We start from the raw sequence: 11805 nt of genomic DNA on the forward strand, positions 1-11805 counted from the left end.
TTTGAGTAGCACAAAAAATGAAAGCATGGATGTGGAAATCATCATAATAGTGGAATTGTAAAGCGCTTTGAGGTTCTCGAAAAGCGCTATATAAATGCAATCCATTATTATTATTATTATTATAATAGATCGCCTTTAATTTTCCAAGGTCTCCAACCCTATTCCTAACGCTAACCCTAGGTATATCCAACATGTATTCTCTCTTTTTATTACATTGTTAGACACTTATATGTCATTTTAATTGGTGCGTATTAAAATAAATAAGTGGAAAACATGATTTATGCAAGCAGAAATCCTTAAAATATTTTACTGCAGATCAGTTGGACATTTAGTCTCAGCAAACCAGGTACTGAAGTATCCAAGCATCCAAATAAGAGTCCATTGAGTCTCTGCGTGACTTCTTATTGCTGTGTACTATGAAAAAAAAAACCCAGAATGAAATTGAATCAGAGGAAAGGCTGAATGAGAAACTGATGATTCTCTCTTCCAGAAATTGTCACAGCACCTGCAAACAACACAATAGAGTGGAGAATGTCGTTAAATATCCCTATTGTGTGCCAAGTTTGTGAGCGCACACGTGTGCGTTCTGCACTTTGCAGAGTGCTTACCTTTACAGGGCAGGGCGATGCTAAGTGTTCCAGTCAAATGGATCCAGTATACAGGATGTGGAAACACTGACATGTGTTTCCACATCCAAAAAGCATCCGCTCACGCGAATACGTACTGACACATTCGGAGGCGAACGCATTACACTTGAAAGTCAATGCAGCTAAAAGTACTGCTCGGGTCCAGCATATTCAGAAAGATATTAAAGCATAATGAGAGCTCAAAGACTAATGCAGTTTGCTCATTTCCTTCAACGTTTTGTGCTTTAGAACATTCAGGTCATGTTCACGATCGCGTTACTTAGTCGTCATTTGGTTCTTCGCCTGTGGTTTCTAAATGTCTTCCTTTGTCCCTGCATTGTCTTTGCTCCACTCTCCGTTTGTCTTTGCATTCTAAGTCTGTTTTTAATTACTTTCTCTTTTATGTTGCTTCACATTGCTTTAATTTGTCTCTTCCAGCCTTTAGATTGTGTCCTCCGCACTGGTTTCAGCGTTGTGTTGCCTTCAGCACTAAGTTTCAAAGGTTCAGACAATAATATAATGAATTTACGTTGAATAGACGTGTTGTATATACATTCTTAGGTAGATGGCCATTTTACTCTGTCCACCACTTTGGTCCAGGATGGTTTTTGAATTTAGCTCGATGGACTGTGAATGTCTGAATGGACAATTCTCCCTACAAGTAGCACCATTAGTACAATTTTTGAATTATACAGTATTTTTGTGCACCTGTGAAACTAGTGACATTAGTTTGTGTTTAGTTCCTTGGAATGATAAAGGCAGTAAGACAAACACAGTGCTGGAGGGTAAAGGAAGTGTGGGGAAATGAGTGGGTATAAAGAGAATCAGACTAGGGTGATGAAAACAAATGAGACCAAGTCATGACTCACAGCTGCAAAACGTGTATTATATATTTTGACAAATTTTTTGATGCAAATTAAATTGCACAACAATGTAAAATGAAAATGATGACCAGTTTATGAAAGACCGGGGTGGCTGGGCCGTTGCGATAAGATATAAGCAGTAGGGGTGCAACGATACTCGTATCGATATTGAACCGTTCTATACAGTGCTTTCGGTTTGGTACGCATATGTATCGAACAATACAATTTTTTTTATTTATTTTATCAACTTTTCTTCTGACGATGCTGTCTGTGTTGAGCACTCAGTGGATCTGCGTTCGACTACTCTGCTTAGGCTGCACTGTCGAGCGCAGATCCACTGAGCGCAGCGCAAGCTAGCAAGACAGAAGCTAAGCTCGTTGCAACATGGCAACTACCTCAACGCTACCCGAAACTGAACCTCCCCCACCCTCATTCAGATCTGGCGTTTGAAACTATCTTGGTCTTCATGTGAAGCATGACCCTGATGGTAAGTGCGTCATGGACAAAAGTAAAACAGTATGTCGGATGTGCCACGCAATGCTCAATTGGTGGGAGCTAGTGTGTTAGCGCAGTTAGCTCGTTAAGGTGTTGGCCGTCCAGCCCCACGCACGGGGCGATCCACGGTAACTCATTAACGGAGATTTGCCGCGTTGTGGCGTTAATGTCATTTTAACGAGATTTACGCTGACAGCACTAGTGGGAACACAACGAATATGACTGCACATTTACGCCGACATCGTCCTAGTGCAAAGACAAGTGGAAGCAGACAAAAACAACAAGCACGCATGCTACAAACTTTACCCGAGTCATTTAGACAGCTGTTAGCACATGATTCTCCTTATGGGGACCTGATATGTTTAATATGCTGCTGAGAATATAGCCCAGAAGAAGCAGAAATTAGGGTACCTCGAGGGGTCACAGCAATCAGTGTGTGAACAGTGAACATTAACAGGCTTGGATACTGGTCTATAAACAATTTCAACACACAGTACATAACACACAATTGGGAAATGTTACCACCTCCTCAATCTGGCATTAAAAACCTAATGTGAGTTGTTTAACCATCAGTATTTTCTTAGGGTATTTAAGTATTTTACATGCTGTTAAAGGACATTTATGCATCACTATTTCAAAGTAAAATATTAAAAGAAAATAGCTGAGGACCATTTGTAAATTTTTACTCTCACAGTGAGCTTACTGGGAACGGACTAATTAAATATTTCCCATCTCAAAGATACTAAACGCATTGTTCAAATTACGCCTTAGATTCCATTATAGTGCCCGGTCTTTTTCTTTATTTCTTTTGTTCTTTTTTCCGAGGGAGATACTGATTACATTTGGGAACAGTCTGCAGATATTGAGAAAAACACAGCCTCTTTGATGAATATTCATTAATCAAAGGGCCTGGGTTCATCAAGATGTAGCGAACAGGAAAGGTCATTTTTATTGCACTGGAATTTGTCTTCATTGAGTGTCTCTGTGGAACAAGTGAAAAGACCATTGCAAACAATCTGTCTATACTTTAATAATTTAAATGAAGTTAGAAGTACACTGAAAATAGCAGATAATATTATTCTGGACCACCCATCATTTAAGCATGCCTTTATTCAGCCCAGAAAAGACCAAATTTAATTGATTCTTTGTGTCAGTATACTAGGAATGGCATATATAACACCAACTGCATGGGCTTTTCTACTTGTGTGTAACCGCAATAAATCTGTAAAAAGATGAACGGATGCCGAATGGATGGATTTGCATCTGACCCACATCCATATGATTAGAATAACAACGAGGACCGTGGTAAAACGCAGACTTAGGTAAATGTGAGCTATGAGAAGACATTTTAGGTTGAGGCCAAAAAGGAATGAATGTTCAATCTATAACAATAAAGCTTGCGGTGATGCTAACATGATGATTATTTAGCGTGTTCAATAAGCCGCTAGTAGTGTTGCACTTAGCTGTAGAAAGTGCTTAAGAGAACTGATGCTGTCTGTTGTAATGCCATTAAGCTGTTGCTCTGGTACTACAGTGCATGACTCCACGATCAATTAAACAAGATCAATTTAAAAAAACAAGGTGAGGTGAAGGAGAGTCCATCTGTTAATTGTCTTAATCCATTTGCAAACTGCCAGCAGGGCTGCTTATATCAAAGCACACACGATGAGTAATGGCAGCTCCGTGTTATTTTCAGAGTCTAGACCAATTAGCGAGAGCTTATGTGCTTGTTGCTCTATGGACTTGGCTGAGGCATGTACAATCTATATGTTTTCATCACAAATAAAATATATTGATTAGTACAGCAGCAGTGAATGAAGTTATTCAATAATTTGGAACAATCAGTAATACAGCAATTAATCAGATTGGCAAGGCGTTCAGTGACGAATGCAACCCTCACCTCCCAGAATTCTCTGCAGTGCTCTGCTTTAGTCTTCCCACTTCATGTCATCCTTTATCTACCAATTAAGTCATATATATCTTGATCAACAATGTTGGAAGTAAATCTCTATAAAGTAATTACATTTTTCTTTAACAGCACATATAGAGTCATTTTCAGTAATCACACTGCAGTTTAATCACACAGTGGCAAAGATTTGTTACTTGGTATCTGACTTCAGGAGGAGTCCACAACCTTTTACACACGGTGTAATTTTATTTCACAAAAGGACAAGAAAGAGCAGTGTGCCTTGAAACAACTGCTGATAACCTGACATGGACTCTTTGCACTAAGCCAGTACACAGTGAAGCTGAAGTGTATGCTGACCCTGGCCAAGCAGTCAGAGCCTGACAAACAGGTAACAAAAGCAGTGATGAGCAGTCAGGCTCGTTTCATGTGTACCCTGTTTGCACCTGTTTCTACAATGGAATTGCTTTGGCAATCTCTGTGAAGTGATCTTTGGGCTGCTTTTCAACTTTGCACTCAGCTTTGTGTTAATACTAAAACACCAGGAAAAGGTCTTGTGTGTGTCCATATTAGGATCAAGATTTATGTTATTGCATGGCCTAAAGTTTACTTTGTTAAATGGTAAATATGTGACAATCCATCTCAAGGCCGTGTTAAAGTAACAACACAAAAATAATGTAAAGTATTGTGTAATGCATACTGTGTAAAGTCAAGGCCTTTACACACCAGACACCTAAAATCTGTGCAGTTTTTTTCCTGCCTGTCCTCCCTTAGACATTGTCATACTGTACCACATATAATGTAAAATCTAAACTAACACAGACAGGACTTAAAAAATATTATTAAATATGTGTTAAAAAGAGAGTGAGAATGAGAGTCCCCTCATTCTTACTGCCGCTGTTCGCGCCGACCATGTAATCTCGCAGAATGTATTTGCACCAGTGCATTTGGCACAAGCGGTCAGAGCTCAGAACTTGCAGGTAACACTGGTAAAATAACATTATTTTACCTCAGACACACAGCAAGATGCTGCTCCAGGTCAATCGGCTCTCTGGAATTATTTCTCCCTCCTCACATGTGTTTCCAACACTGCCAGCAAGACCTGGGTCAAACCATGAAATTCCCCCTCTCTCTTCTCATGAAAAATTGGATGGACCCAGATTCTCAGTTTCTTAATTTTCTTTCTTTGAAACATCAGGAGCAAAACCGACAAAAAACCCCATCAGGAGCAGCTCATCATCGCTTGATGTCAACTTTGTTTTCACACCGTTTATTTTTAGGCCTTAACAATAAAAAGAATCAGTCCCATGAATGATGAGTGATTATAGTCCATGGTTAATTTTGGTAAGCACCTCATAGTATAACAGTCATGTTGACTTGTTGACTACAGTAGTGTAAGAGTTAATATTGTTGCCTCACAGGAGTAAACTGGGGTCTCTCTGCATAGAGCTTCCAGGTTCGTGTGCCTGTGCAGGTTCCCCACCCCACACCTCAAGTTAAATGAGGGATTATGAAAATGGGTGAATAATCTACATAAACCTCCTTATCACACAACTCATTAGCTGCACGTGTGTTCATTATCTGTCTCCAAACAAGGATGCTTCAGTAGTGACTGACTTATGTGGCAAACTTGTTTTATCTATGAGAGTACGTGCTGAGGAGCACAAATGTAAAATTACTATTGAAGAGTCTGCAACACATTTTGTGGTTATTTAATGGGTTTTTTTTGTCTTTTGCTTAAAAAAAAACACTTTCTGATCACATTTCCGTAACTACCTTTAATGATGTTCTTCTGGCAATCCTCCTCTACTGATGAGCTCCACATCTGGATTCAGATGTGCATTCTCTGCAGCATCCTTGATTTGTGGTCAGACTTTCGGGAAATTTTCTGCCTGCAAAAGGCCTGTGAAGACTCTAGCATAATTTCTCTGACCTTTTTGATTAAACTCAGATAAATGTGCACTTACTTTTGAATAAGATGATTATTATGATTATAACACCTTATGCTTTCCAATGCTGAGATTGAAATCCATCAAGTAAAGCTGCAAAGACGATAACAACAGAGCAGATTATGAAGATTGATTTTTGTTTTTAAAAGGGAGCTGGGGTTAAGCTAACTATTTAAAAGTTGTTCCCTTAGCAATAGTCATATACTGTTGTAAAAAAAAAAAAAAAAAGAAGAAGAAGAAGAAGTAATGCAGAGGGCTCTACTCATAAATTATGTTTGTGTCTGGCAACACCCCATTGTGCCCAAAGTAATTTGGCCCAAAGCAGAGCAGGAAGTGAGATCTGCTTTGCATTCTCATACCTTAGGCTTCCTCCCAATACACTTGCACAAATCCCTATCCTACTCAGCATGCACACAAGTGCTTTCTTTTGGTGTTTAAATATTAACACAAAGCTAAGAGCAAAGCGGAAAACCAGCCCATAGATCACTTCATTGAAAATGTACCACAGCAGTTCTTCTGTTGGCGTGAGTACAGGTACAAATGGAGGCTCCAGTGTTATAAGCATGACTACTCATCTCTGCTTTCATTACCTACTGGTAACAACTCTTTGATTGCTTGGGTTGACTTGGTTCAGGAGTGGCTATGGGGAAAAAAAGATTTCTCATTTGGAGGTTTTGGCTCGTGTATCTCACAAACCCTCGTGTATCTCACATCCTCGCTGCAGAAGCAGTGATGTGAGTAAGGCTACGTCTACACTGATAAATTTGAAAACAGCGTTTTCGTCTAAAAACGCTCCGCGACCGTTTTCAGTTGTTTCATCCACACTGAAAATGTCCCTGTACTGCGCATGCATCAAATGTAAGACCATTCAACCTGCATCATTTTCGTCTGCCATTTATTTACTTTCCGGCTCTTTGAAACGGCGTGGCAAAATGTCAAGTGCCGAGTTTTATCTGGAGCTATCTGGAGCATGTCCAAACTGATATTAATCTGTAATAGGGCTGACAAAATTAGGAGCAAACAAAAAAACTGCTGTACAATGCCGCCCGCCGTCTTAGTTTTAGTCATATATGACTAAAATGTGTCATCGTTTTCGAAAATCTCAGTTTTCGCAGTCCAAGAAAAAGATGCGTGCGGAGATGGCCTGAGGGACATTGTAGCGTGAATAGTCCCTGTTGGATGGATGGAGGGGTGGATGGATGAGTTGGTCAAACATTGGAAGTTAATGCAAGATAATGCTGTTTATTTCCATAGTCCAAGTTACTTGACAATGTCTGTTGTACGCCTTTATTGGTGTTTACGATTGTGACCATGGCAATGAAGAGCCTGTATTTGTAACTGCAAACCTAACTAAGTTGTTTTGTGCCTATAGGCAAGATTCTGATTCTCCACTACCAATTATAACCCATAGGAACAAATCTTGGAAACGTAGTACCCTCATGGACTTTCAAACAATTCTGCAGGAATGATAAGGATGGACACATTTTGTCTGTGAAAAGCTGTAGCTTCAGCTTCATATTTCAGAGGCGCAGTTCATTTAAAGAGATTATACATAGTGCACGGTGATAAACTTTCTTTTGGAACAAAAACCAAACACCCCAGGGATGATAGCACTGAAACTGTAGACACCGTTTACTGCTAACCTGATCCTGCCAGGCAATCCTGTTTACTGTGCACTCTAAATCACACTGTAATGATTTCTTTGAGCTCAAGATGTCTGTTTAAGCAACTTGAAAAAAGAGAGAGAAAAAAGCTGTGACTACCTTCGTAAACGCACGCTGGAGCTGATAACAGCTTCTTTGCTATTTTTACCTCCATGTTGCTTCCAAAGAGGACACACTGTGCAAGTAGGGAGAAGTGTTTGTGTGTGTACATGTAGGGAGAAGTGTTTGTGTGTGTACATGTAGGGAGAAGTGTTTGTGTGTGTACATGTACAAGTTTTTTTTTAGAGGATTTACAACCACAGTAATTATAGCCATGCTCTGTCCTGTGTGTCCCTGACAGATATGACTGAGCGCTGTGAGGGGACATAAAAAGAAGAAGCAATTGGAGACACAGATGGGAGCAGAGCCCGAACTCCACTTCACTCCATTCGACCACAAGTGAGACTGAGGACAGAGAAGATGTCTTGAGTATTTTGTTTTTTAACATGTGCGGACACAATTATGTTAAATGAACACCTGGAGGAACCAGTGCTGTTGGACACAATGTACAAATCAGAACCCCCTCCTCACCACCCTCGCATGCATATTCATCACTTGCAGAACTTCCTGTTGCACAGAGAGAGATCAACGTCTCAAAAACACAGACTCGTCATATTTTTTCGGGTTTTCTCCCATGCTTGCTTTCTGTGCTTGCACTGGGTCAGCCTGCATGCTGGCCCAGGTCAAGCTGTTATTTCCTGGTGACTGAGAGAGGTGTACAGTACATGCTGCTGACGCACAAGTGGGAGGAAAAACAGGAATCGAGGGTTTGATTTTGAATAACACATAAAAAACAAAAACAAAAAACAATGTACTTACGTTGGTCAAGTGGCAAAATATTACACAATGTCTTTAGCTGGTCCTTGCGACCCCTTCTTGGAGGGCACTGTAAATGTTTTGTTCTTCAAAACAGCAGGTAGAAAAAGATACCGACTACAAATGAAGACAAATTGTAAATGCTAAAACATGAATGCTGTTATGAACTTCTAAACTCCCACTCTCTTGATTTCCTGTTTTATAAAGAGCGCTCATGAGATACTCCAAAATTAATGGAGCCCTAAGGAGGTGTAATCCAAATATGTACATTGTGTGGTGATTTTCTGCAACCACCGTAAAGAGCTGCTTTTCTTTACTGATGTGCTCATCTGCTCTGGTTTGTATGGAAGCTTGTTTCCGCCACTGAAAATGTTTTTTTTAGCCATCCATAACTCATGTATCTCAAAGTTTTGAGTTAATCAGCTAAAACGTTTAAGAAAATAACTCGGCTAATCAGGAAGCGCTGTAGTCAACATGACTGTTATACTATGAGGTGCTTACCAAAATTAACCATCATTTCGATGTTATCCTGAAGCAGAACATGGAAGGCATTAGCTACCAGTGCTATAGCTAAGCTAGCAATGCTACAACTACGCTAGCAGCATTCGGCTGAGTTACCAGCGCTACTGCAGCTTGTCATAAATGTTCAAATGTTCAAGCATCGGGTTAGCTTAGTGGGATGAGCAGGTGACCATATGCTATATGGCCAGGGAGAGCAGTAGACCCTGGTTTGATTCTAATCCGTGGGCCTTGCTGCATGTCTTCCCCTCTCTCCCCAGTTTTCTGTCTCTTTACACTGTTACTATTGAATAAAGGCTAAAATGGCCCAGTAAAATAAATAAATGTTCAAACTGCTGAGTACTCTCAGCATGGCTTTACAAATGATGAAATGTGCTATTAGCTGACTCACAGGCATTAGCATAAAAGTAGCTTGTTCATGTTTACTACATTTCGGTAGCACATTGATGATATCACTACCTGATTTTCAGTACGCATTTGTCTATGCCATCTGCTTCTGGGTAAGCAGCTTCCTGATTTGCAGAGTTAAGTCAAAATTCCAACAAAATAACTCAAAATTTCAAGTCATGCTTGTCCTCTTTTCTCCTCTCTTGAATTCCTACCAACCAATAACATCAAATAGCAAAATACTGGCATCTTTTAGAAAAACAGCTTTCATGTAAGTAAAACTAATGGGTATTTGTAGTGTTTTATTTCAGTGCAGACACATTATTGATTGTGTATTTGTGAAAATAAAAATAAAATATGTGCTTTTGTTGTCTAGAAGCAGGTGTAAATAACTATTTTAGCCATTTAGCTTCATCCAGTCTTGTTGAGGCTTTCTTGTGAGCAACCCTGCTGCACCCTCTGGTTGCATTACGGCCAATTTCTGTACAAATGGATGGGAAATTGAATGGCTGTTGTAGATTGGCTGCTAGGTGCAATTTTTTTTGCGCTCTAAATGTAAAGCCATCTTAAATAGAAGCCTTTTCAAAACGACAGGAAAAAGGAGAAATTTCAACTCTTCCTGCTATGCCCAAAAATAAAAATCAATAATCCATCTTGTATTCTTTTCCCCTTTTTTAAGTCATAAAGATATTGTTAGCTCCAGACTGGTCTTAACCTGGATTCAAAACATGTTTTTTTTCTACAGAGCCAAGTTTGATGTCAGATATCCCAAACAGCACTCTCTGAAACACATGGCTCTGGCTGTGAGCACAGAAGCTACAGAAACTAGAGATGGACCGATCCGATATTACGTATCGGTATCGGTCCGATACTGACCTAAATTACTGGATTGGATATCGGAGAAAAATAAAAAAATGTAATCCGATCCATTAAATATCACGAAAGCACCTCACAAAACTTGCAACACGCCGTAACTCACCTCAGGTTAGCACGTCGGAGCAGTATGCATCACGTGATAGAGCGGCTGTGGCATGCGGGACCTGTCAATGGTCTGGATAGCATGTGGAGCTTCGCTAGCAACCCGGCATTTCATCTCCGACAAAGTTATCCCGAGAGAAGTAAAGCAAGTGTGTAAGTCCATCTCTGAATGTTTGTAAAGCATTCCTGCGTTAAGCTTAACAAGCGACTGCCTCTTCTTGCTGCTACTTCGATCATGAAACTGCTTAACGATCAGCTGATCGGCTTTTCTGTCGCGAGTCCGTGTCTCTAGTTTGCTTTTGGCCCACTTTGCACCAGAAAGAGGAAACCAGCGGCTGAACAACAGCAGCACGTTTAAGCTTGATCAGCTATTGTTAGAATGTATTTAATATTACTTTCTACTCGAGGATCTTTTTCTACGTAGCTGACGGCTGGTAACTGTGCAGGGGCGGATCTAGCAAAGTTTAGCCAGGGGGGCCGATAGGGCATTAACAGGGAAAAGGGGGCACAAAGACATACTTTTCTTTCTTATTCTCATTTAAAATGTCTAGCTTTTAATAAATAATTATCTGACAGCCAAAGTTTTAATTTGATGTAAAATGAATAGAAGTCAATTACTGTATATAGTAACTATTAAGTCTAATATACCCTAGTAAGCTATACTACTTTTTCCTTTGGGAAGGTACCATCTGTGCAGTCTGCAATTTTGTTGAAGAAAGATGTTGAATCTATTTAATATTTCTTGAAAAATAATTGATTTCTGTGCATTTTTTTTTCACACTGCATCAAATTAAGGTTGATTACGTCGATTAAGCATCATGAGGTGGAGCGTGAGGGGTGGTTCCCTATTTTTTATTTATTTATTTTTGTTGTTGCTGGGAGTTGGAACCCTATTAGTTAGGTTGCTTAATATTTATGCTAAGTACTCTTTAAAATACCAGAATAGGGAGGATGGTGTAGGTTTAAGTTTATTAGATTGATCAGTATTGCTGTACTATGAAATATTTTTTTTTGCATACAGGTATAACAGAATAGCTTTAGTGTAGTTGTTGTTTTAAACTTGAGTATGAACTTATACAAAATGCAGCAAGATATTTAAAAAACAGTTTTGTTGATTAAAAAACACCATATCGGATTCATATCGGTATCGGCAGATATCCAAATTTATGATATCGGTATCGGACATTAAAAAGTGGTATCGTGCCATCTCTAACAGAAACCTGCTGTTTACATCTTTTTCTGTAAGAGTCATAAGAAACTTGCCTTAAAAAACGAGGAAAGGAAGCATAAAATGGCTTATTTTTGAGATCTGAGCTGAGGTGCTCAACCAGGCCAAGTTCATCTGTATAGCACAAAATCACAATTGCTGCCACAAGGAACTTTTTACCCAACAGTATTGGGTGGGGGCAAGGCTGGACTGGGACAAAAAATCGGCCCGGGCATTTTGACTAGAGACCGGCCCACCAGGATAAAGATTGAAAATGTGACGTCATTCAGGGATAAAACCGCAAAGGATTCTGGGAACTTGTGGCAAGAGGTACTAGCGCACGCAGGCTTTCAATT

The 11805-nt window shown here is 39.7% G+C and overlaps 1 protein-coding gene across 1 annotated transcript in view; it reads left to right on the top strand.

The window, feature by feature from the left end:
- Positions 1 to 9956, top strand: part of uts2r (urotensin 2 receptor) — a 94963-nt gene extending 85007 nt beyond the window's left edge. Inside the window, exon 5 of the mRNA XM_004557539.5 lies at positions 7844 to 9956. The gene's annotated coding sequence lies outside the window, so the exon portion shown is untranslated. The remainder of the gene's footprint in view (positions 1 to 7843) is intronic.
- Positions 9957 to 11805: the final 1849 nt, after the last annotated feature.

Source organism: Maylandia zebra, linkage group LG8, assembly GCF_041146795.1.
Source record: "Maylandia zebra isolate NMK-2024a linkage group LG8, Mzebra_GT3a, whole genome shotgun sequence".
NCBI classification, from domain to species: domain Eukaryota; kingdom Metazoa; phylum Chordata; class Actinopteri; order Cichliformes; family Cichlidae; genus Maylandia; species Maylandia zebra.